Source organism: Salvelinus namaycush, chromosome 26 (assembly GCF_016432855.1).
Source record: "Salvelinus namaycush isolate Seneca chromosome 26, SaNama_1.0, whole genome shotgun sequence".
Classification (NCBI taxonomy): domain Eukaryota; kingdom Metazoa; phylum Chordata; class Actinopteri; order Salmoniformes; family Salmonidae; genus Salvelinus; species Salvelinus namaycush.
The window spans coordinates 9,158,412-9,184,767 of NC_052332.1; positions in this window are offsets into that span (position 1 = coordinate 9,158,412).

Below are 26,356 nucleotides of genomic sequence, written 5' to 3' on the forward strand. Positions count from 1 at the left end.
TCATCCAGATTTGTACAGTGTAGGCCGTCATTGCAAATAGTAATTTGTTCTTAACTGACTTGCCTAGTTAAATAAAGGTTACATTTTAAAATGTTTTAAATAGGTGAAGGAAAAAGGAACCCGCACACTGCTCTTGATAGTATCACTGATCTTCAATAAGCTTGACGTATCGGCCTCACGGCCTTATGTAGACCTAGCCCCACCCACATCCGCTCCACGCATCGTAGGGGGTTGGAGGCGAAGGAAAGACAAATAAGTGCTACCAAATATAACAATATGCATTTCATAAATATTACAAAAGTGTATAAATAAGACGTATGAAACACGTCTGTCAAACCACAATGCAATAGCAAGTTTTCATTAGTCATTGGGTACATTGTACGAAAAACATCAGAGTAATTTTCAATAGGTACATAATTCATGTTCAAATTCACAACATAACATACATAGGCATTTCATCATTAAGTCCTTTAGGAAATAATGTCTGGAGGGTGAAAATCCCCAAACATTCTCTTTTCCTCAGAGTATTATTAATATCACCTCCCCTGTCTGATATCTTAACTTTCTCTATGCCACAAAATCTAAAGGTAGAAATGTCATGCGACTGGATAATCCCTGTCGTTTCTCCTGTTTGAACTTTTATGTTAACTAATTCTCTGTTTGAGAGAGCGGGAGGTTTTACCGACATAACAGAGCCCACATGGACATTTAATAATGTAAATAACATGGGTGTTGGAACACGTAATAATGTCATTTATTTGGAATTTTTCAATTTTCCTGTGTGTGGGTGGCAGAAATCTTCACACTTCATCATATTGTTGCACTGTGCGCATCCTCTGCATTTATAGCTACCATTTGGTAGAAAGCGTAAAAGAGCCTGGCTGATTGTCTTTTGTGGCTGGCAGTTGGCATGAACCAATTTATCGCGTAAATTGCGACCTCTCCTATACACAATAAGTGGTGAAAATGTTTTAAATAAAAATAAGGTAATCCATCCACCTGACAGGTGTGACATATCAATAAGCTGATTAAACATCATGATCATTATAAAGATTCACCTTGTGCTGGGGACAATAAAATGCCACTCTAAAATGTGCAGTTTTGTCACACAACACAATGCCACAGATGTCTCAAGTTTTGAGGGAGCGTGCAATTGGCATGCTGACTGAAGGAATGTCAACCAGAGCTGTTGCCAGAGAATTGAATGTTCATTCCTCTACCATAAGCCGCCTCCAACATCGTTATAGAGAATTTAGCAGTACGTCCAACCGGCCTCACAACCAAAGACCACGTGTAACCACACCAGCCCAGGCCCTCCACATCCAGCTTCTTCACCTGCGGGATCATCTGAGACCAGCCACCCAGATAGCTGATGAAACTGTCAGATTTCTCAACTGAAGAATATCTGCACAAACTGTCAGAAAATGTCACAGGGAAGCTCATCTGTGTGCTCGTCATCCTCACTAGGGTCTTGACTAGACTGCAGTTCGGCGTCATAACTGACTTCAGTGAGCAAATGCTCACCTTTGATGGCCACTGGCACGCAGGAGAAGTGTGCTCTTCAGGGATGAATCCCGGTTTCAACTGTACCGGGCAGGTGGCAGACAGCGTGTATTGCTTCGTGTGGGTGAGCGGTTTGCTGATCGCAACATTGTGAAAAGAGTGCCCCATGGTGGCGGTGGGGTATGAGCAGGCATAAGCTACGGACAACCAACACAATTGCATTTCATTGATGGAAATTTGAATGCGCAGAGATTCTTCCTAGAACCCTCTAAGAACGGTTCCACCAGCCTTATTAACCTTTGACCCCCGAAGGTCGATTTCCACTCCCCCGCAGAAATCGAATTAGCATTATAATAATAAAACAATCCGCATGCAAATCTGTCAGTTTAAGCTAGAGATAAAAAATGTTTGCATTGGATGCATCTCAATCCACCTGTTGCACTTCCTCATAGGCGGACGCGATGAAAGGTGACAGAGCTAGAGTGGTGTTTGTCAGATCATGAGACATCTCGAAAATCGGTCTTCTCACATAAGCGTCTGTAGCGTGGTGTTCTCCGTTTTGCTCTACAACCCCCACAAGTGTATCGGGGCTCGTCTGAAGTCGGTACAGCCGATCTGCCAACGTCTGTCTGTAGCGTCCGAACAGTTTTGCTCTAGGATGCCCACAGGCCTCACAACACTCATCTGAAGGTCTCCCGGTACCAGTTGAAAAAACAAGTATACAGTATATGGAGGCTGTTCAGTGCCAAAAATAATGGATTAAATAAATCTGTAATAATGTTTCCTGATATCTCTCAGATATATGACAGACACTTCAGAATAAACTTTCTTTCGATTTTTGGGGGGACTATCTGTTGTTCCATGTAGTGAATATATTATTTATTGCGTTTGTATGGCCTAATAGCAGTAAGGCCCAAAATTATTTTATATCAAATAATTTCCTAAATATACACTGCTCAAAAAAATAAAGGGAACACTGAAACAACACAATGTAACTCCAAGTCAATCACACTTCTGTGAAATCAAACTGTCCACTTAGGAAGCAACACTGATTGACAATAAATTTCACATGCTGTTGTGCAAATGGAATAGACAAAAGGTGGAAATTATAGGCAATTAGCAAGACACCCCCAAAAAAGGAGTGATTCTGCAGGTGGTGACCACAGACCACTTCTCAGTTTCTATGCTTCCTGGCTGATGTTTTGGTCACTTTTGAATGCTGGCGGTGCTCTCACTCTAGTGGTAGCATGAGACGGAGTCTGCAACCCACACAAGTGGCTCAGGTAGTGCAGTTCATCCAGGATGGCACATCAATGCGAGCTGTGGCAAAAAGGTTTGCTGTGTCTGTCAGCGTAGTGTCCAGAGCATGGAGGCGCTACCAGGAGACAGGCCAGTACATCAGGAGACGTGGAGGAGGCCGTAGGAGGGCAACAACCCAGCAGCAGGACCGCTACCTCCGCCTTTGTGCAAGGAGGTGCACTGCCAGCGCCCTGCAAAATGACCTCCAGCAGGCCACAAATGTGCATGTGTCTGCTCAAACGGTCAGAAACAGACTCCATGAGGGTGGTATGAGGGCCCGACGTCCACAGGTGGGGGTTGTGCTTACAGCCCAACACCGTGCAGGACGTTTGGCATTTGCCAGAGAACACCAAGATTGGCAAATTCGCCACTAGCGCCCTGTGCTCTTCACAGATGAAAGCAGGTTCACACTGAGCACATGAGCACATGTGACAGACGTGACAGAGTCTGGAGACGCCGTGGAGAACGTTCTGCTGCCTGCAACATCCTCCAGCATGACCGGTTTGGCGATGGGTCAGTCATGGTGTGGGGTGGCATCTCTTTGTGGGGCCGCACAGCCCTCCATGTGCTCGCCAGAGGTAGCCTGACTGCCATTAGGTACCGAGATGAGATCCTCAGAGCCCTTGTGAGACCATATGCTGACACATGCACATTTGTGGCCTGCTGGAGGTCATTTTGCAGGGCTCTGGCAGTGCACCTCCTTGCACAAAGGCGGAGGTAGCGGTCCTGCTGCTGGGTTGTTGCCCTCCTACGGCCTCCTCCACGTCTCCTGATGTACTGGCCTGTCTCCTGGTAGCGCCTCCATGCTCTGGACACTACGCTGACAGACACAGCAAACCTTTTTGCCACAGCTCGCATTGATGTGCCATCCTGGATGAACTGCACTACCTGAGCCACTTGTGTGGGTTGCAGACTCCGTCTCATGCTACCACTAGAGTGAGAGCACCGCCAGCATTCAAAAGTGACCAAAACATCAGCCAGGAAGCATAGAAACTGAGAAGTGGTCTGTGGTCACCACCTGCAGAATCACTCCTTTTTTGGGGGTGTCTTGCTAATTGCCTATAATTTCCACCTTTTGTCTATTCCATTTGCACAACAGCATGTGAAATTTATTGTCAATCAGTGTTGCTTCCTAAGTGGACAGTTTGATTTCACAGAAGTGTGATTGACTTGGAGTTACATTGTGTTGTTTAAGTGTTCCCTTTATTTTTTTGAGCAGTGTATATACTGTTTGATACTTCAAGGCTTCAAGGGGTGTTAAAATTCTAAATCAAATAGAAAAATGATTATTGGTATGACCTTCTTAATACAATTCCATATAGCTTGGTAGAACCCCCCTCCCGCCTCGGCTTAGACAGGGCTTAGACTCTTATGGGATAAAATTGTATTATTTATTACAATACGTGACATATATCATAAGGCCTTTCTTTGAGGGCCTAGTTTTACCCTAACACAGTGGTGTTAGGAATCTACTGGTTTACAGGCCACATCCGGCCTGCAAGTCACATTATGTTGGCTTCCAAAGTGATGTGTAATTCCTATTGGAATCCAGCCAGACTTAGTATATTCAACAAGTGGAATTGTTAGTCACCTGCCACCTGCATTCAGAATGACTGCCAGGGTAGGGAAAAACTGAATATCTAGACTACCCCAATCATCTAAACTGGAACAACCATCTCAGTAACGGCTGCAATAAATCCAACAGATTAGATTAGTTTCGAAAACTGTATGTTATGAATCTTTGTGTAGTATAAAATGAATCAACCAATCAATGGGCTCCCGGTGGCGCAGTGGTCTAAGGCACTGCATCTCAGTGCTAGAGGTGTCACCACAGACCCTGGTTTGATTCCAGGCTGTATCACAACTGGCCGTGATTGGGAGTCCCATAAGGCGGTGCACAATTGGCCCATTGTCATCTGGGTTAGGGTTTGGCCGGGGTAGGCCATCATTGTAAATAAGAATTTGTTCTTAACTGACTTGCCTAGTTAAATAAATAAAATAAAAATACAAAATGTACATGCAAAAATACAGGTATTACAGTGAAACAAACTATTCAGAAAGTCTCCTTCCAATAGAGGATGCTGGGAAATATTATATATGGTTCTTCTGATCAAAACAGTTCTTGGTAGAACCATATCCTGCCGCAAACAACACTTTTGGAACACTTTTTTCTAAGATTGCAGGGTGGGGTAGGGAAACAAGGGCAGAGGGGTAGGGGTACGTAAGGGAGTAAACAATGCATGGAGTGGGGTGGCATGGACTCTGTCTGGCCTTTGTCACTTAACTATTGTCTGTACTTTAATAGATGCATATAGTCAGTCAAAGTGGGTACGCTCATTCCCTACAGCATGTGAACTATAGTCTCTGAAACATTTCAACTAGGACACCTGCATGACTTTGTACAGAAGGAGATTGGGAGAGAGCTGGATAGGGAGACGTTGAGAGGAGAGAGAGGATGAAGAGAGAGAGAGAGAGAGAGATTGAAAGGAGAAAAAAAGTGTGAGGTGGCCTTTCTGTGGCCTTCCTTCATTGACATGTAAAATAGTGTTTTTTTGTCCTAGTTGAGGAGAGCTGAATTCCTCTGCTGGAGAAGGGAGCACAGGGAGGGGTGCAGAGCGAGGCGCAGGGGAACACTCACACCACTGAGGGGGTCATATTTTGTAAGGGAGTTAGGGAGGAGGACTGCACCACACTATTGCCGATTCTCACGTATTAGTCAGTGAAACACTGGGGATAAACAGACTCTCTCCATTTCTCTCTTTACCTCTCTCTTTCCCTCTCTCTCTAACTCCATCTTTCCCTTTCTTACAACGGAACCAGGGGACTGAATTACTGGACGTTGACCAGCTGGAAGCTTGTTTTCACTGCAGTTAGAAATTGTCACAGCAGCCATTTGCAAGTGGGACACATTACGGTCTTGATGGTTTAATAGAGGGAGGGTATGGTCTCGTCTCTTCTGTTTCCCTCTTTTGAATGAAACACATATATTTGTTCAATCTTGCTTGTTTAATCTTGCAGTGTGCTAGTTGTATTCAGAATCTGTGTACGTGGTCTGAGACACACACTGCTCTGCTACCACACCGCCACTTACATAAGTGAAGGCTTTTATAAAGTGACGGTGTGGTAGTTGAGGAGAGTGGACAGTAATCTACTTCCTGGTCAGTCCTGTCCATCTCAGTCAGTTCACTGAGGTTATACATTAGCCAAGGTGTTACAGTGTGTTTTATATACTTAGTCTGCTTCAATGGCCTGACATCCAAACACTATGTAAGATGGTTTTCTGGCGTGTACTCTATCCTGTCTGATGACAGGATATAGGCTTTCTGGTGTGGCTTTCTGGTTTTCTGTTTTGTGCGCATGTGTGCATGTGTGTGGTGTTTGTGTATCCATTTATGTACATTGCTGTGTGTGTGTTTCTGCGCGTGTACAACACGTTCGTGTCTGTGTTTATGCAGCAGCTAATCAGCACTGACGCTAACAGCTAATGAGCATCCGCCAGTGGGCCTCCATCCATGACCCACACCAGAAGCATCCTCTCCTTTAGTCTGGCTGTGTGTGCTGTGGAGAAAGAGGAAGCAGCCTCCTGTCTTTGTCTGAGTCAGTCCTACAGATATCATTATTTACACCCGTCAAAAATGCACATTCATACACTATTCTGCGTCCCAAATGGCACCCTATTCCCCTCTGGGCCCTGATCAAAAGTAGTGCACTATATAGACAATAGGGTGACATTTGCGACGGATCCAACACCTCCCAACTCTAATGTCCATTTGGGCACTATTCCATTTATGCAGATCTGTTTGTGGCCCAGGGGAGTGAGCAGGGAATATAAGTATATTAAAAGCTGCACACAGCAGCACAGCACAGCTAGATCTTATTTATGGAAGTGTACAGGTTTTAAGAGGTAAACAGCCAACAGTCTGAAGTCACTTCAGCCAATGAGATCTCAGTACTTCTGGCTTTGCTGTTAGATCCTGAGGACGTGTCATTTTGAGTGGTGATTGGCCATCATGGATACAGACTCTGCAGAGAGCGAGAGAGTGAGAGGGAGTGAGAGAGAGCAAAAGAGAACGAGAGAGTGTAGTACTATACTGTAACAAATTGCTGTAAATTTACAGCAAAACTTTTACAGTTAGCTACTGTAACTCTGTATTACAGTACAGTGCTATAAAGAGCAATGCATTATGGGGTGTCAATGGCATTCGCTACACTGTTGTAAAATGTTACAATACCATTTTACAGCAAAGTACTATAAACTGCATGCAAAGACATAAAAATGGTATCCACAAGTTCATCTGACTCTGGGGATGTAGATAAAGGGCCTCATTGCTAAAATCATGAAGTATCCCTTTAAGGCTGTTGGTGTATTAGGGATGTAATGATTCACCAATACGTATTGGTCCCCGGTTCAAATGTTTAAGATGCATATGTTCAAGATGTGAATGCATGATGCGTGCATCGGTCTGTGGGACCCCAAACCAATCAAAATGTAGCATGCATCAGTCAGGAAGTCGATTCAAATGTTACGAATCGCCGGTCCACACATTTCTTTTCCTCATATTACTATCTTTTTACCTTTCAAAAATACCTCTCATCTTTTGTGACAACTGATGCTTCCTCTCCTTCAGTGTCGAACTAAGCATGTAACTGTGTTGACAGTCATTGATCAACAAGTAATTTAGCATGTAGATCAACCCAGGCAATATCTGTAGCCAGTACTTAAAGTATTTAAGAAAAATACTTTTGTTGGGTATCTGTACTTTACTTTACTATTTATATTTTTGACAACTTTTACTTTCACTTCACTACATTCCTAAAGAAAATAATGTACTTTTTACTCCATAAATTTTCCCTGAGACTCAAAGTGCTCGTTAGATTTTGAACGCGCGGAAAATGGTCCAATTCACACACTTTTTAAGAGAACATCCCTGGTCATCCATACTGCCTCTGTTCTGGAGAACTCACTAAACACAAATGAGTGTTGGTGTGTGCCCTTGGATATCTGTAAATAATACAAATAAAAAATACAATTGTGCAGTCTGGTTTGCTTAATATAAGGACTTTTAAATTATTCATACTTTTACTTTTTATACTCAAGTGTATTTTAGCAACTACATATACTTTTGATACTTAAGTTTATTAAAAACCAATACTTTTAGACTTTTACTCAAGGAATATTTTACCGGGTGACTTTCACTTTTACTTGAGTCATTTTCTATTAAGGTATCTTTACTTTTACTTAAGTGATTACTTTTACTCACATTTGATTTAGATTGTTCGGGCACTGTCACCAATAGTTTTGGTAGTTTCGCTTAAAATAAATCAGTGCATATGGTGATTTTTTAAATACAGGGTAAGGTTGATAGTTTCATAAGGACAACAATTGCTTTTTCTACTGCACGGTTGAAACAGGAGGAAAATAAAACTTCCAAACGATCTAAATCATTTTTTGATTTTGAGACAGGGGCAAAAACAAATTTGTTAAGATAAATATTGATACATTACAAGCTCAAACATTTGGAATCTGCAAAAATGACATATTAATTAGTGGATGATGGTGATTTCAGATCAAAAATGTGGGGACAAAAAACACACATTACCTCCCTTATCTGATAGTGGGTAGATGCCCAGTTTCCCTTATGGCTCCGTTCACGTGCCTACATACACCATAGACATACACTGAGTGTACAAAATATTAGGAAAACCTTCCTAATATTGAGTTGCACCCCCTTTTGCCCTCAGAACAGCTTCAATGGGTCGTGGCATGGACTCTACAAGGTGTTGAAAGCGTTCCACTGCTGGCCCATGTTGACTCCAATGCTTCCCACAGTTGTGTCAAGTTGGCTGGTAGTGGATATCTACTCTGAATAGCTCTTTCCATCTCATCCCACAGGTGCTCAATTGGATTGAGATCTGGTGACTGGGCAGTCCACTTCAATAGCTGAATTCACTGTCATGTTCGTGGAACCAGCAATGGACAATCCTAGCCTTGTGGCATGGGACATTATCCTGCTGAAAATGTTTTATTCACAGATCGATACACTGCTGCCATGAAGAGATGCACCTGGTTGGCAATGATGTTCAGATATCCTGTGGCATTCAAACGTTGCTCCACTTTTATCAAGGGACCCAATGAAAACACACCCCACACCATCACACCACCAGCCTGTAATGTTGACACGGCATGATGGAGGCATGTACCATAGTTCTCCCATCAGCGTAAAACAGCAGGAACCGGGATTCATCAGACCAGGCAATGTTTTTCCTCATTACATTTTGAATGCTTAACAGGACAGAAAATGGTCCAATTCACACACGTTTTAAGAGAACATCCCTGGTCACCACTACTGCCTCTGATCTGGAGGATTCACTAAACACAAATGATATCTGAGTGTTGGTATGTGCCCTTTGATATCCGTAAATATTACAAAAACACTAGAAAATTGTGCCGTCTGGTTTGCTTAATATAAGGACTTTTGAATGATTCACACTTTCACTTGTAATACTTACTGTAAGTGTATTTTAGCAATTACATGTACTTTTGATACTTAAGTTTATTAAAAAACAACACATTTAGACTTTTACTCAAGTAGCATTATACTGGGTGACCTTCACTTTTACTTGAGTCATTTTCTATTAAACTTCTTATGGCTGGGGGCAGTATTGAGTAGCTTGGATGAATAAGGTGTCCAGAGTAAACTGCCTGCTACTCAGGCCCAGAAGCTAAGATATGCATATAATTAGTAGATTTGGATAGAAAACACGTTTCTAAAACTGTTTGAATGATGTATGTGAGTATAACAGAACTCATATGGCAGTCAAAAAGCTGAGAAAAAATCCAACCAGGAAGTGGGAGATCTGAGGTTTGTAGTTTTTCAAGTCATTGCCTATCGAATATACAGTGTCTATGGGGTCATATTGCACTTCCTAAGGCTTCCACTAGATGTCAACAGTCTTTAGAACCTTGTTTGATGCTTCTACTGTGAAGGGAGGGGAATGAGAGCTGTTTGAATCAGGGGTCTGGCAGAGTGCCACGAGCTCAGTCTCGCGCACTCCCAGGAGCACTGCCAGAGCCCTGCAAAATGACCTCCAGCAGGCCACAAATGTGCATGTGTCTGCTCAAACGGTCAGAAACAGACTCCATGAGGGTGGTATGAGGGCCCGACGTCCACAGGTGGGGGTTGTGCTTACAGCCCAACACCGTGCAGGACGTTTTGCATTTGCCAGAGAACACCAAGATTGGCAAATTCGCCACTGGCGCCCTGTGCTCTTCACAGATGAAAGCAGGTTCACACTGAGCACATGAGCACATGTGACAGACGTGACAGAGTCTGGAGACGCCGTGGAGAACGTTCTGCTGCCTGCAACATCCTCCAGCATGACCGGTTTGGCGGTGGGTCAGTCATGGTGTGGGGTGGCATTTCTTTGTGGGGCCGCACAGCCCTCCATGTGCTCGCCAGAGGTAGCCTGACTGCCATTAGGTACCAAGATGAGATCCTCAGAGCCCTTGTGAGACCATATGCTGACACATGCACATTTGTGGCCTGCTGGAGGTCATTTTGCAGGGCTCTGGCAGTGCTCCTCCTTGCACAAAGGCGGAGGTAGCGGTCCTGCTGCTGGGTTGTTGCCCTCCTACGGCCTCCTCCACGTCTCCTGATGTACTGGCCTGTCTCCTGGTAGCGCCTCCATGCTCTGGACACTACGCTGACAGACACAGCAAACCTTCTTGCCACAGCTCGCATTGATGTGCCATCCTGGATGAGCTGCACTACCTGAGCCACTTGTGTGGGTTGTAGACTCCGTCTCATGCTACCACTAGAGTGAGAGTATAATTTCCACCTTTTGTCTATTCCATTTGCACAACAGCATGTGAAATTTATTGTCAATCAGTGTTGCTTCCTAAGTGGACAGTTTGATTTCACAGAAGTGTGATTGACTTGGAGTTACATTGTGTTTGTTTAAGTATGGAGGTGATTTTGTGACAACAAAAATAAGAGGTTGAATATGTGTAGAAACAAAACTAAAATATTTCCGAAGCTTTCTTATATCTCCTACATATAGAACAGACACTTCAAAACCTTATTCCTTATGATTTATTTTTTGGCTGTCTTCTTTGCCATTTATTAATGTGTTATTCAATGTGTTTCTGTAGGCTATGGTAGTGAATGCCAAATTTTTTACATATTTGTTTTATACCTAAAGGGGTTTTATACCTAAAGTCAAATAGCTAAATGATCCATGGTAAGACCATCTTAAAACATTTACAATTGTTAGCTTAGTAGAACCCCCCCCCCCCCCCCAACAGCTTAGATTTTTTGAAGTTTTAACCTATGTTATCCCCTTCATCTACACTGATTGAAGTGGATTTAACAGGTGACATCATTAAGGGATCACGCGTTTGGAAAGTATTCAGACCCTTTGACTTTTTCCACATTTTGTTACGTTACAGCCTTATTCTAAAATGGATTAAATAAATAAAAAATCCTCATTAGTCTACACGCATTACCCCATAATTACAAAGTGAAACAGGTTTTTAGACATTTTAGCAAATTTATTAAGAATAAAAAACACATTTGATCACATTTACACAAGTATTTAGACCCTTTACTTTGTTGAAGTACCTTTGGCAGCGATTGCAGCCTCGAGTCTTTGTGGGTATGACTTTACATGCTAGGCACACCTGTATTTGGAGAGTTTCTCCCATTCATCTCTGCAGATCCTCTGAAGCACTGTCAGCTTGGATGGGGAGCGTCGCTGCACAGCTATTTTCAGGTCTCTCCAGAGATGTTCAATCAGGTTCAAGTCCGGGCACTGGTTGGGCCACTCAAGGACATTCAGAGACTTGTTCCGAAGCCACTCCTGCGTTGTATTGGCTGTGTGCTTAGGGTCGTTGTCCTGTTGAAAGTTGAACCTTCGCCCCAGTCTGAGGTCCTGAGTGCTCTGGAGCAGGTTTTCATCAAGGATCTCCCTGTACTTTTTTCCGTTCATCTTTCCCTCGATCCTGACTAGTCTCCTAGTCCCTGCCACGGAAAAACATCCCCACAGCGTGTTGCTGCCACCAACATGCTTCACTGTAGGGATGGTGCCAGGTTTCCTCTAGAGGTGACGCTTGGCATTCAGGCCAAAGTGTTCAATCTTGGTTTCATCAGACCAGAGAATGTTGTTTGTCATGGTCTGAGAGTTTTTAGGTGCCTTATGGCAAACTCCAAGCGGTCTGTCGTTCATTTTACTGAGGAATTGCTTCCGTCTGGCCACTCTACCAGGCCTGATTGGTGGAGTGCTGCAGAGATGGTTGTCCTTGTGGAAGGTTCTCCCATCTCCACAGAGGAACTCTGGAGATCTGTCAGAGTGACCATTTGGTTCTTGGTCACCACCTCCCTGACCAAGGTCCTTCTCCCCCGATTGCTCTAGGAAGAGTATTGTTGGTTCCAATGCTGCAGACATTTTTTGATATCCTTCCCCAGATCTTTGCCTCGACACAGTCCTGTCTTGGAGCTCTACCGACAATTCCTTCGACCTCATGGCTTCGTTTTTGCTCTGACATGCACTGTCAATTGTGTGTAGACCGATGAGGAAAAAAAGTATATTTAATACATTTTAGAATCAGGCTGTAACATAACAAAATGTGGAAAAAGTCAAGGGGTCTGAATACTACACCTGGTCAGTCTATGTCATAGAAAGAGTAGGTGATCCTAATGTTTTGTACACTCAGTATATTCATGTTCATCATTTACACACACAATAACACACACACACACAGAAGTCAGCTCAGACAGATCCAGCTCAAAGGGCCCGCTCATGAGCTCCATCATCATCAAATTTGAATTTAGAATGGAAATTGAATGTGTTAACGCAGCAAATGTTATTTCATCTAATCGTATCACATCAAACTGAATCGCATTGATTCGTTCCTCAAATCAAACCGAATCACACCGGATTGTTTCAATCTAAACTTATCGTTCCCGCATCGTATCGGAGCCCATGTATCTAGATACGTATTGAATCGTCTTGAAAGGGAAAGATGCACATCCCTAGTATTGGTGCTTTAAAGGCTGGTCCTGGTTCAGTTCTGTAATGATGGGGCCAGATTGCTTATAGTTGTGTTTAGGCGCTTATTGGCTGATCTAGGATCAGTTCCTTAATAATGGTGTCATCGGTGTCATTAGTATGATAGTCTATTGCTGACTTCTTCAAGGCTAATCTAGGATCAGTTAATCAGTTAGTGCAATTAAGCCTGGCTGTTGTGTTGGTCTGTATTGGTGCTGTAAGCATTGTAAGCACCTGAATCTGATCTGTGTTAGTATTCAACACGACTCCATTTTGGCCCCATCTGTCAGGATCCCTGCTGAGAGAGACGTGTCATTATTCTACCTGGGAGGGATGGAGGGAGGGAGGGTGGGACGGGTAGAGACTGGGAGAGAAAAAGGAACAGGTAAAAAAAACAGATAATGTTGTTTTAGCAAATGTAATGATTCTCTCTAGTTTGCATATGTTTATATGGTGTGTGTTCACAGTGTGTAGTGTGGGTGTTGTTTCGTGTTAGTCGCCATGTGTTGTATATAACATGGAGTGACGGCAGGGTATGTAGTAGAGCCAAGCATAGCCCTGAGCCCGTTACACAGTTAGAAAAAAATGTATGGAGGGAATGTGCTTTTCATAGCAGTGTGTAAATCTTATGTAAATTAGCTAACATGTTTGCCAGAGAACGCGAGAGAGCGAGAAGGAGCGAGAGAGAGAGAGAGAGAGAGTGAGAGAGAGAGAAGAGATAGTGAGAGAGTGAAAAGGAGTGAGAGAGAGAGAGTGAGAGAGAGAGAAGAGATAGTGAGGGAGTGAGAAATACATAGAGAGAGAAAATGGAAAGATAGAGACACACAGAGAATGAGAGAGAGACAGAGAATGAGAGGAAACAAATGAGAATGATCACAGCCATTTCCTGGGTGAATCAAATCAAAGTTGAAAAGATAAGACAAGCTGAATTTGATCTGTTTTGTTTATCCTGCTTTTATTGTTTGTGGGATTTAGACCTGAGGGCTGAACTAACTACACTGTGCTTTAGGGGTGTCATCATCTCTTCCCACAATGACTGGGCCAAAAGAAACATAGACACCTTAAACAATCTATACAACTTATCAAAAGTTATCTAAAGTTAGTTTTGGAGAAGGTCAAACATTATATTACTATCATGACATATTATTATCTACAAATCAGCTGGGCTAGACAATCTGGACCCTCTCTTCCTAAAAGTATCCAACGCCATTGTTGCAACTCCTATTACTAGTCTGTTCAACCTCTCTTTCGTATCGTCTGAGATTCCTAAAGATTGCAAAGCAGCCTCGTTCATCCCCCTCTTCAAAGGGGGAGACACTCTAGACCCAAACTGTTACAGACCTATATCCATCCTGCCCTGCATTTCTAAACTCTTCGAAAGCCAAGTGAACAAACAGATCACCGACCATTTCGAATCCCACCGTACCTTCATCGCTATGCAATCCGGTTTCCGAGCTGGTCACGGGTGCACCTCAGCCATGCTCAAGGTCCTAAACGATATCATAACCCCCATCGATAAAAGACAGTACTGTGCAGCCGTCTACATCAACCTGGCCAAGGCTTTCGACTCTGTCAATCACCGTTTTCTTATCGGCAGACCCAAAAGCCTTGGTATCTCTAATAACTGCCTCGCCTGGTTCACTAACTACTTCTCAGATAGAGTTCAGTGTGTCAAATCGGAGGGCCTGTTGTCCGGACCTCTGGCAGTCTCTATGGGGGTGCCACAGGGTTCAATTCTCGGGCCGACTCTTTTCTCTGTGTATATCAATGATGTCGCTCTTGCTGCGGGTGATTCTTTGATCTATCTCTACGCAGACGACACCATTCTGTATACATCTTGCCCTTCATTGGACACTGTGTTAACAAACCTCCAAACGAGCTTCAAGGCCATACAACACTCCTTCCGTGGCCTCCAACTGCTTTTAAATGCAAGTAAAACAAAATGCATGCTCTTCAACCGATCGCTGCCCACAACCGCTCGCCCGACTAGCATCACTACTCTGGACAGTTCTGACTTATAATATGTGGACAACTATAAATACCTAGGTGTCTGGCTAGACTGTAAACTCTCCTTCCAGTCTCATATTAAGCGTCTCCAATCCAAAATGAAATCTAGAATCTGCTTCCTATTTCGCAACAAAGCCTCCTTCACTCATGCTGCCAAACATACCGTCGTAAAACTGACTATCCTACCGATCCTTGACATCGGCAATGTCATTTACAAAATAGCCTCCAACACTTTATTCAGCAAATTGGATGCAGTCTATCACAGTGCCATCAGTTTTGTCACCAAAGCCTCATATACCACTACAGCGACCTGTATGCTCTCGTTGGATGGTCCTCGCTACATATTTGTCGCCAAACCCACTGGCTCCAGGTCATCTATAAGTCTTTGCTAGGTAAAGCCCCGCCTTATATCAGCTCACTGGTGACCATAGCAACACCCATCCTTAGCACACGCTCCAGCAGGTTTATTTCACTGGTCATCCCCAAAGCCAACACCTCCTTTGGTCGCCTTTCATTCCAGTTCTCTGCTGCCAATGACTGGAACGAATTGTAAAAATCACTGAAGTTGGAGACTTATATCTCCCTCACTATCTTTAAGCATCAGCTGTCAGAGCAGCTTACCAATCGCTGCAGCTGTACACAGCCCATCTGTAAATAGACCATCCAACCAACTACCTACCTCATCCCATATTTGTTTTTGTTTTTCTGCTCTTTTGCACACCAGTATTTCTACTTGCACATCCTCATCTGCACATATATTACTCCAGTGTAAATTGCTAAATTGTAATTACTTTGCCACTATGGCCTATTTATTGCCTTACAACCTTACTTCATTTGAACACACTGTATACAGATTTTTCTATTGTGTTATTGACTGTACGTTTGTTTATCCCATGAGTAACTCTGTGTTGTTGTTTTTGTCACACTGCTTTGCTTTATCTTGGCCAGGTCGCAGTTGTAAATGAGAACTTGTTCTCAACTGGCCTACCTGGTTAAATAAAGGTGAAATAAAAAATTACTAAATTATCCCAATATTTCTTTCTTCCTCATCTGTAACTGGTATTCTCCTTTAGGTATGAACACTATAAACGTGCATTCAATATTATCCATATGTCCTAATCTGTCTCTGTCAATGGTGCCCCTGTAGCTCTGATCGACAAGGATCCTTCTGCAACTGTCTAAATTAGTTTAGCTCTTGGAAGTTGTAAGGATTCCTTTACTGCTAAAAGTATACACAGTGTACAAAACATTTGGAATTACCTTCCTAATATATAGTTGCAACCCCTTTTGCTTTCAGAACAGCCTCAGTTCGTCAGGGCATGGAGTCAAGGTGTTGAAGCGGTCCACAGGTATGCTGGCACAGGGCTTCCCACAGTTGTGTCAAGTTGGCTGGTAGTAGATCTCTTCTCCAAACAGCTCCATCTCATCCCACAGATGCTCAATTGGATTGAGATCTGGTGACTGGGCAGGCCACTACAGTAAACTGAATTCACTGTCATGTTTGTGGAACCAGTCCTGGACAATCCTAGCCTTGTGGTATGGGGCATTATCCTGCTGGAAAAAAAATTATTCACAGATCGATACGCTGCTGCCATGAAGAGATGCACCTGGTTGGCAATGATGTTCAGATATCCTGTGGCATTCAAACGTTGCTCCACTTTTATCAAGGGGCCCAATATGTGCCATGAAAACACACCCCACACCATCACACCACCAGCCTGTAATGTTGACACGGCATGATGGATGTATGTACTCGTGTTTTTCTCCAAACCCTAGTCTTCAAATCTGTGTGAAACAGCAGGACCCGGGACTCATCAGACCAGGCAATGTTTTTCCAATTCTCCAGTGTCCAGTGTTTTCGTTCCTTAGCCAACTGCAAGCACAGTTTCTTGTTTTTTACTAAAAGAAGTGGAACTCTGTAAGGTTGTCAGCTGCCATACCCCATTCTTGTCAAGGTACGACGAGTTGCTCATTCTTTTATGGGCAATGTTGTACTGGACTGTCAGTTGACTAACTCTAGCCCATCTATTGCTCTGTACAATTCCTGTCAGCCTCTGTCCTCTTTCATCAATAACCTGTTTTCAACCACTGACCTGCCGTTGACTGGACGTCCTTTGGGTGGTGGACCATTGTTGATACACACGGGAAATTGTTGAGAGTGAAAAACCCAGCAGCATTGCAGTTCTTGACACACTCAAACCGGGACACCTGGCATCTACTACATACTCCGTTCAAAGGCACTTTGATGTATTTTGTCTTGCCCATTCACCCTCTAAATGGCCCACATACACAATCCATGTCTCAAGGCATAAAACCTCTTCTTCAACCTGTCTCCTCCCCTTCATCTACACTGATAGAAGTGGATTTAACAGGTGACATCCATATGGGATCGTAGCTTTCTCCTGGATTCACCTCAGTACATATCCCATTGTATATCCCATGTCCCACTGTAAAATCTCCAGAAAAGTGATTATTTACTGAAACAGATCACTTTTAGCCAAGGTCTTTAGGTCATAGCAAATCCCCTGTGACAGTGAGCGGATGTGTCTGTCAGTCCGTACCTTTTGGGTGTGTGTGTCAGTGTAACGGCTGTCCTCCTCTTCGTCCGAAGAGGAGGAGTAGGGATTGGACCAAAATGCAGCGGGTTTTGAAAACATAATGAAATGTATTAATAGAACGCCGAAACACGAAGAACACTTGAATAAACTTCAAAACAAAATAAACGACGTAGACAGACCTGAACTATAGAACTTACATATACACGAAGAACGCATGAACAGGTACAGACTACAAACAAACGCTACAGTCCCGTGTGGTACAAACATACATACAAACACGGAAGACAATCACCCACAAACAAACAGTGTGAACAGCCTACCTTTATATGGTTCTCAATCAGAGGAAACGTCAAACACCTGTCCCTGATTGAGAACCATATAAGGCTAATTACCAATGACCTAAACATAGAAACACAAAACATAGAATGCCCACCCCAACTCACGCCCTGACCAACTAAACACATACAAAACAACAGAAAACAGGTCAGGAACGTGACAGAACCCCCCCCCCTCAAGGTGCGAACTCCGGGCGCACCCCTAAAACTCAAGGGGAGGGTCTGGGTGGGCATCTGTCCGCGGTGGCGGCTCCGGCGCAGGACGAGGACACCACTCCACCATTGTCTTTGTCCCCCTCCTTAGCGTCCTCCGAGTGGCGATCCTCGCCCCCAACCCTGGTCTAGGAACCTTCACACCGGTCCCCCCTAGATAACTCAGGACATAGAGGTAGCTCAGGACAGAGAGGTAACTCAGGACAGAGAGATAGCTCATGACAAAGAGGTAGCTCAGGACAGAGAGGCAACTCCGGACTAATGGCAGCTCCGGACTGAGTGGCAGTTCCGGACTGAGTGGCAGCTCCGGACTGAGTGGCAGCTCCGGACTATAGGACAGCTCCGGACTGAGTGGCAGCTCCGGACTATAGGGCAGCTCATGACTGTAGGGCAGCTCATGACTGTAGGGCAGCTCATGACTGGAGGGCAGCTCATGACTGGAGGGCAGCTCATGACTGGAGGACAGCTCATGACTGGAGGGCAGCACCGGACTGGCTGGCGGAGCCTGGCTGGCGGGCTCTGGCGGATCCTGGCTGGCGGGCTCTGGCGGATCCTGGCTGGCGGGCTCTGGCGGATCCTGGCTGGCGGGCTCTGGCGGATCCTGGCTGGCGGGCTCTGGCGGATCCTGGCTGGCTGGCGGCTCTGGCGGATCCTGGCTGGCTGGCGGCTCTTGCTGCTCATGGCTGGCTGGCGGCTCTTGCTGCTCATGGCTGGCTGGCGGCTCTTGCTGCTCATGGCTGGCTGGCGGCTCTTGCTGCTCATGGCTGGCTGGCGGCTCTTGCTGCTCATGGCTGGCTGGCGGCTCTTGCTGCTCATGGCTGGCTGGTGCCTCTGGCTGCTCATGGCTGGCTGGCGGCTCTGGCTGCTCCTGTCTGGCGGAAGGCTCTGGCTGATCCTGTCTGGCGGAAGGCTCTGGCTGATCCTGTCTGGCGGAAGGCTCTGGCTGATCCTGTCTGGCGGAAGGCTCTGGCTGATCCTGTCTGGCGGAAGGCTCTGGCTGATCCTGTCTGGCGGAAGGCTTTGGCTGCTCCTGTCTGGCGGAAGGCTCTAGCGGCTCCTGTCTGGCGGAAGGCTCTAGCGGCTCCTGTCTGGCGGACGGCTCTGAAGGCTCATGGCAGACGGGCGGCTTTGCAGGCTCAGTACAGACGGGCGGCTTTGAAGGCTCAGTACAGACGGGCAGTTCAGGCGCCGTTGGGCAGACGGGCAGTTCAGGCGCCGTTGGGCAGACGGGCAGTTCAGGCGCCGTTGGGCAGACGGGCAGTTCAGGCGCCGCTGGGCAGACGGGCAGTTCAGGCGCCGCTGGGCAGACGGGCAGTTCAGGCACCGCTGGGCAGACGGCAGACTCTGGCCGGCTGAGACGCACTGTAGGCCTGGTGCGTGGTGCCGGAACTGGAGGCACCGGGCTAAGGACACGCACCTTCAGGCTAGTGCGGGGAACAACAACAGGGCACACTGGACTCTCAAGGCGTACTATAGGCCTGGTGCGTGGTACCGGCACTGGTGGTACCGGGCTGAGGGCACGCACATCATGGCGAGTACGGGGAGAAGGAACAGTGCGTACAGGGCTCTGGAGACGCACATGAGGCTTGGTGCGTGGTGCCGGAACTGGTGGTACCGGACTGGAGACACGCACCTCAATGCTAGTGCGGGGAGCAGGAACAGGGCACACTGAGTTCTCGAGGCGCACTATAGAACTGGTGCGTGGTACCGGGACTGGTGGTACCGGGCTGAGGGCACGCACCTCAGGGCGAGTGCGGGGAGAATGATCAGTGCGTACAGGGCTCTGGAGACGCACAGGAGGCTTGGTGCGTGATGCCAGCACTGGTGGTACTGGGCTGGAGACACGTATCTCAGGGCTAGTGTGGGGAGCAGTAACAGGACGCACAGGACTCTGGAGACGCACAGGAGGCTTGGTGCGTGGTGTAGGCACTGTCTTAACCAGACGGCTAGCACGCACCTCAGGACGAGTATGGAGAGCTGTTCCCAGTGACATTAACTCACCAACACGTTCATTCGGACGGATGCCGTGCCTCATGCACCAAACCAGTACATCCCTCATATCTTTCTCCTCCAATTTCTCCATTAACTCCTTTACTGTCTCTACGTCACTCACCTCCAAATCCGCCCTCACCGGCTCCTTATGTAAAGCAGGAGGAGTTGGCTCAAGTCTCCTGACTGACCCAACTACATTCCCCGAGAGCCCCCCCCCCAATAAATTTTTGGGTTTGACTTGCGGGCTTCCAGCCTTGTTTCCGTGCTGCCTCCTCATATCGCCGTCTCTCAGCTTTAGCTGCCTCCAGCTCCTCTTTGGGGCGGCGATATTCTCCTGGCTGTGCCCAGGGTCCTTTGCCTTCTAGGTCGTCCTCCCATGTCCATTTCTCCAAATAGTGCAGCCTCTCCTGCTGCCGCTGCTTGGTCCTGGTTTGGTGGGTGATTCTGTAACGGCTGTCCTCCTCTTCGTCCGAAGAGGAGGAGTAGGGATTGGACCAAAATGCAGCGGGTTTTGAAAACATAATGACATTTATTAATAGAACGCCGAAACACGAAGAACACTTGAATAAACTTCAAAACAAAATAAACGACGTAGACAGACCTGAACTATAGAACTTACATATACACGAAGAACGCATGAACAGGTACAGACTACAAACAAACGCTACAGTCCCGTGTGGTACAAACATACATACAAACACGGAAGACAATCACCCACAAACAAACAGTGTGAACAGCCTACCTTTATATGGTTCTCAATCAGAGGAAACGTCAAACACCTGTCCCTGATTGAGAACCATATAAGGCTAATTACCAATGACCTAAACATAGAAACACAAAACATAGAATGCCCACCCCAACTCACGCCCTGACCAACTAAACACATACAAAACAACAGAAAACAGGTCAGGAACGTGACAGTCAGGCAGTGGCGATTGTAGCATGTCAAAATATCCTAAACTTACATTTCAAATGTTGGTTGAGTGTGTTTGTTATCGCTTCCATACAGGGCCGTCATGCCCATTGAAACTGAAGAGGCAGAGGGTTTTGGCACGGTTTGGACTACCTCGGTTTTAATCCATTCTCTTTTTAAAAGCTATAGCCATCTCCACTCTAGTCTGGGCCGAAAGGAAAACAACGTCACTTCACTTAGGGATTCAGCACAAACATTCTCAGTGCCACAAATACCTCAGTCTTTTCAATGCTTATTTGGCATCCAAAGATCCAAACCTCTGACTCATGTTGTGAGTATGGAGATCAGAGGATGACTCATCCAATTGAGTGACTGACATAATGTCACTGACAGAGATACTGAGTCTGTTGTTGCTACACTCTTTTAAATGGGTCTGACAGATGAAAAAGCAGTGCCGTGGTGGAAGTGTGTACGTGTGACTAGCACAGACGCTAATGAGATGCAACGAGCACCGGATGACAATCAGAGATAACTGTGGTCTGTCATGCAAATACAACTCAGCCTGAAAATGGGTGAAACAGATGTTTATTCATTCATTCATTCATTGTCATTCATCTATTTACAACATGATATGGTTGAACCTTGCATGTAGAGCTCCGACTGATCCACATGCAGATTCACTCTCACACATACAGTGAGTGAAGTTTTAAGTTGCTGTACTGTACAGTTCTGTCTTGTTCCATGTGGAGTAGGGATGTTCCTATGGGTTGCCTGCTGTTGCATTGCGGGTGGAAAGTGGGCTGTGTGTGTGTGTGTGTGTGTGTGTGTGTGTGTGTGTGTGTGTGTGTGTGTGTGTGTGTGTGTGTGTGTGTGTGTGTGTGTGTGTGTGTGTGTGTGTGTGTGTGTGTGTGTGTCATTTGGGCTGCAGGAGAACATTTCGGAGCAGAGTGGGCGTCTCCGCCTCCACGCTGTCTCTCTTCATCTCTTCCTCCCGGCCCGCTGCACTCGTTTCAATCCCTCTTTCTATCTATCCACTTACATTTGAGGGATTTAGCAGTCACTCTTATCCTCTTTTCCTCTCTCCGTTCCTCTCTCTGTTTCTCTCTCCTCATCTTTGTCTCTTTTCACTGCCTTTGTTTCTTTCTCACTTTCTGTCGTTAATACTCGACTTTATCTCTCTCCCCATCTTTCTATCTCTCTTCCCATCTATCTCGCTCTTATTCCTCCTCTTTTCGCTCTTTCACTTCCTCCTCTCAGGTTTCTCTCTGGTCTCAGGGGAGGGTGAAGACACATGTAGAAGCCTCAAGTGCTTAAAGGATTAAAGGACGACCTCTAGCCTGATGGAGACTGTACACCTTTCAGTCTGCTGAGACACATGCATATCAACACACACACACACATACACACACACACACACACACACAGTTAGACACATTGTTTTGACATACCTTTGACGTCAAAAAACAAACAAAGGGATAGAGAGGGGGAGCTGGAGAGAGAGAGAGAGAGAGAGAGAGAGATGGTTAGTGACAGAGGAGAAGGAAAAATAGTGGAGATACAGCGAAAGGTGTCAGAGAGAGTTACCTACAGAATGAGAGTATTCACTTTCTCTTTCCCTGTTGTTCCTGTGTAACAGCCCATATACCAGTGCCCTCTGTCTTCTCAAAGGTTCTCCCTGTCCCCTCCTTCTCTCTCAGTCTCCCTCACTCCCTCTGTCTAGGTCATTCTCTCGGACACCTCTCAATTCAATTCAATTCAAGGGACTTTATTGGCATGGGAAACATGTGTTAACATTGCCAAAGCAAGTGAAGTAGATAATATACAAAAGTGAAATAAACAATAAAATTGAACAGTAAACATTACACTCACAGAAGTTCCAAAAGCATAAAGACATTACAGATGTCATATTATGTATATATACAGTGTTGTAAAGATGTACAAACGGTGAAAGTACAAAAGGGAAAATAAATCAACCTAAATATGGGTTATATTTACAATGGTGTTTGTTCTTCACTGGTTGCCCTTTTCTTGTGGAAACAGGTCACATCTTGCTGCTGTGATGGCACACTGTGGAATTTCACCCAATAGATATAGAAGTTCATCAAATTCGGGTTTGTTTTTGATTTCTTTGTGGATCTGTGTAATCTGAGGGAAATATGTGTCTCTAATATGGTCATACCTTTGGCAGGAGGTTAGGAAGTGCAGCTCAGTTTCCACCTCATTTTGTGGGCAGTGTGCACATAGCCTGTCTTCTCTTGAGAGCCAGGTCTGCCTACAGCGGCCTTTCTGAATAGCAAGGCTATGCTCACTGAGTCTGTCCATAGTCAAAGCTTTCCTTAAGTTTGGGTCAGTCACGGTGGTCAGGTATTCTGCCACTGGTTGTGAGGACCCCAGACCTCACAACCATAAAGGGCAATTGGTTCTATAATTGATTCAAGCATTTTTAGCCAGATCCTAATTGGTATGTCGAATTTTATGTTCCTTTTGATGGCATAGAATTCCCTTCTTGCCTTGTCTCTCAGATCGTTCACAGCTTTGTGAAAGTTGCCTGTGGCGCTGATTTTTAGGCCAAGGTACTAATAGTTTTTTGTGTGCTCTAGGGCAACAGTGTCTAGATGTAATTTGTATTTGTGGTCCTGGCCACTGGACCTTTTTTGGAACACCATTATTTTGGTCTTACTGAGATTTACTGTCGGGGCCCAGGTCTGACCGAATCTGTGCAGAATATCTAGGTGCTGCTGTAGGCCCTCCTTAGTTGGTGACAGAAGCACCAGATCATCAGCAAACAGTAGACATTTGACTTCAGATTCTAGTAGGGTGAGGCCGGGTGCTGCAGTCTTTTCTAGTGCCCTCGCCAATTCGTTGATATATATGTTGAAGAGGGTGGGGCTTAAGCTGCATCCCTGTCTCACCCCACGGCCCTGTGGGATGAAATGTGTGTGTTTTTTACCTATTTTAACTGCACACTTGTTGTTTGTGTACATGGATTTTATAATGTCGTATGTTTTTCCCCCAACACCACTTTCCATCAATTTGTATAGCAGACCCTCAAGCCAAATTGAGTCTAAGGCTTTTCGAAATCAACAAAGCATTATTTTGGTTGGTTTGTTTGTCAATTAGGGTGTTCGGGGTGAATATGTGGTGTGTCGTACGATAATTTGGTAAAAAGCCAATTTGACATTTTCTCAGTACATTGTTTTCACTGAGAAAATGTACGAGTCTGCTGTTAATGATAATGCAGAGGATTTTCCCAAGGTTGCTGTTGACGCATATCCCACGGTAGTTATTGGGGTCAAATTTGTCTCCACTTTTGTGGATTGGGGTGATCAGTCTTTGGTTCCAAATATTGGGGAAGATGCCAGAGCTAAGGATGATGTTAAAGAGTTTTAGTGTAGCCAATCGGAATTTGTTGTCTGCATATTTTATAATTTCATTGAGGATACCATCAACACCACAGGCCTTTTTGGGTTGGAGGGTTTTTATTTTGTCCTCTTAGGAATTCAATGTAATTGGAGAATCCAGTGGGTTCTGGTAGTCTCTAATAGTTGATTCTAAGATTTGTATTTGATCATGTATGTGTTTTTGCTGTTTGTTCTTTGTTATAGAGCCAAAAAGATTGGAGAAGTGGTTTATCCATACATCTCCATTTTGGATAGATAATGCTTCGTTTTGTTGTTTGTTTAGTTTTTTCCAATTTTCCCAGAAGTGGTTAGAGTCTATGGATTCTTCAATTACATTGAGATAATTTCTGACATGCTGTTCCTTCTTTTTCTTTAGTGTATTTCTGTATTGTTTTATTGATTCACCATAGTGAAGGGGTAGACTCAGGTGTTCTGGGTCTCTATGTTTTTGGTTGGACAGATTTCTCAATTTCTTTCTTAGGTTTTTGCATTCTTCATCAAACCATTTGTCATTGTTGTTCATTTTCTTCAGTTTTTTGTTTGACATTTTTAGATTAGATAGGGAAGCTGAGAGGTCAAATATACTGTTAACATTTTCTCGTGACAAATTTTCACCTTCACTATTACAGTGGAACGTTTTGTCCATGAAGTTGTCTAGAAGGGATTGAATTTGTTGTTGCCTAATTTTGGGGGGAAGGTTTCCACGCTACATACCTTCCATCTATAGCATTTATTAATATTGCTCAGTTCCTTTGGCTTTGATGCCTCATGATTGAGTATTGCTCTGTTCCAAGTAGACTGTGATTTTGCTGTGGTCTGATAGGAGTGTCAGTGGGCTGACTGTGAATGCTGTGAGAGACTCTGGGTTGAGGTCAGTGATAAAGTAGTCTACAGTACTACTGCCAAGAGATGAGCTATAGGTGTACCTACCATAGGAGTCCCCTTGAAGCCTACCATTGACTATGTACATACCCAGCGTGCGACAAAGCTGCAGGAGTTGTGACCCGTTTTTGTTGGTTACGTTGTCATAGTTGTGCCTAGGGGGGCATATGGGGGAGGGAATGCTGTCACCTCCAGGCAGGTGTTTGTCCCCCTGTGTGCTGAGGGTGTCAGATTCTTGTTCAGTTCTGGCATTTATGTCGCCATAGATTAGTACATGTCCCTGGGCCTGGAAATGATTGATTTCCCCCTCCAGGATGGTGAAGCTGTCTTCATTAAAGTATGGGGATTCTAGTGGGGGGATATAGGTAGCACACAGGAGGACATCTTTCTCTGTTAAGATCATTTCCTTTTGAATTTCTAGACAAATGTAAAATGTTCCTGTTCTGATTAATTTAATATTGAGAAAGGTCTGCTCTATACCAAACTAGCATACCCCCTGAGTCCCTTCTCTGTTTAACACATGGTCGTTTGGTGGATTGGACTACCAGCTCTCTGTAACCTAGAGGGCACCCAGTGGGTCCATCTCCTCCATACCATGTTTCTTGTAGGATGACAATGTCTGTATTTCCGATTTCTTTGATGAAGTCCAGGTTCCTGCTCTTTAGGCCAAAGGCAGATGACCTCAGGCCTTGGATATTCCAGGATGAGATAGTGAAGGCTTTGTGTTCCATAAAGTGTCCAATGTTGTTGGTCATGTGGTTTGGCCTCAGGCCAGTAAGTGTGAGCAGAGCCTGCTGAGCATCTGGTACATGCCATTAGCTTGGGCTAATGTAAGAGTGGGTTTGGGCCTGTTTGCCTGCTCATGGCCTGGGCGTATGTGTGACTTGGGGTGGGGGTGTGTATGTGGCTGGTGGTGTTGTGGTCTTGATGTAAGTCCTCTCGGCGTGGGTCCTCTATGTGTAGGTCCAGGGGGGGGGACCTGCAGATCTGGGAGAGTGTCTCGCTGGTCTGGGAGGGGTGTCTATTGATCTGTTGCTCCTGTGTGAAGTGTTGGGGCTGCTTTTGAGCGCGATGTCCTTTAGGGTTCGAGCGAAGCTGGGCACTGCTGCCTTGTATAGGTGGACCTGGTCATAGAGGCTGTTCAAGTCCAGGGTGGAGTGGTGGGCCAGGTAAACATTTGGTTTTGAGACACAGTCATGGGAAATA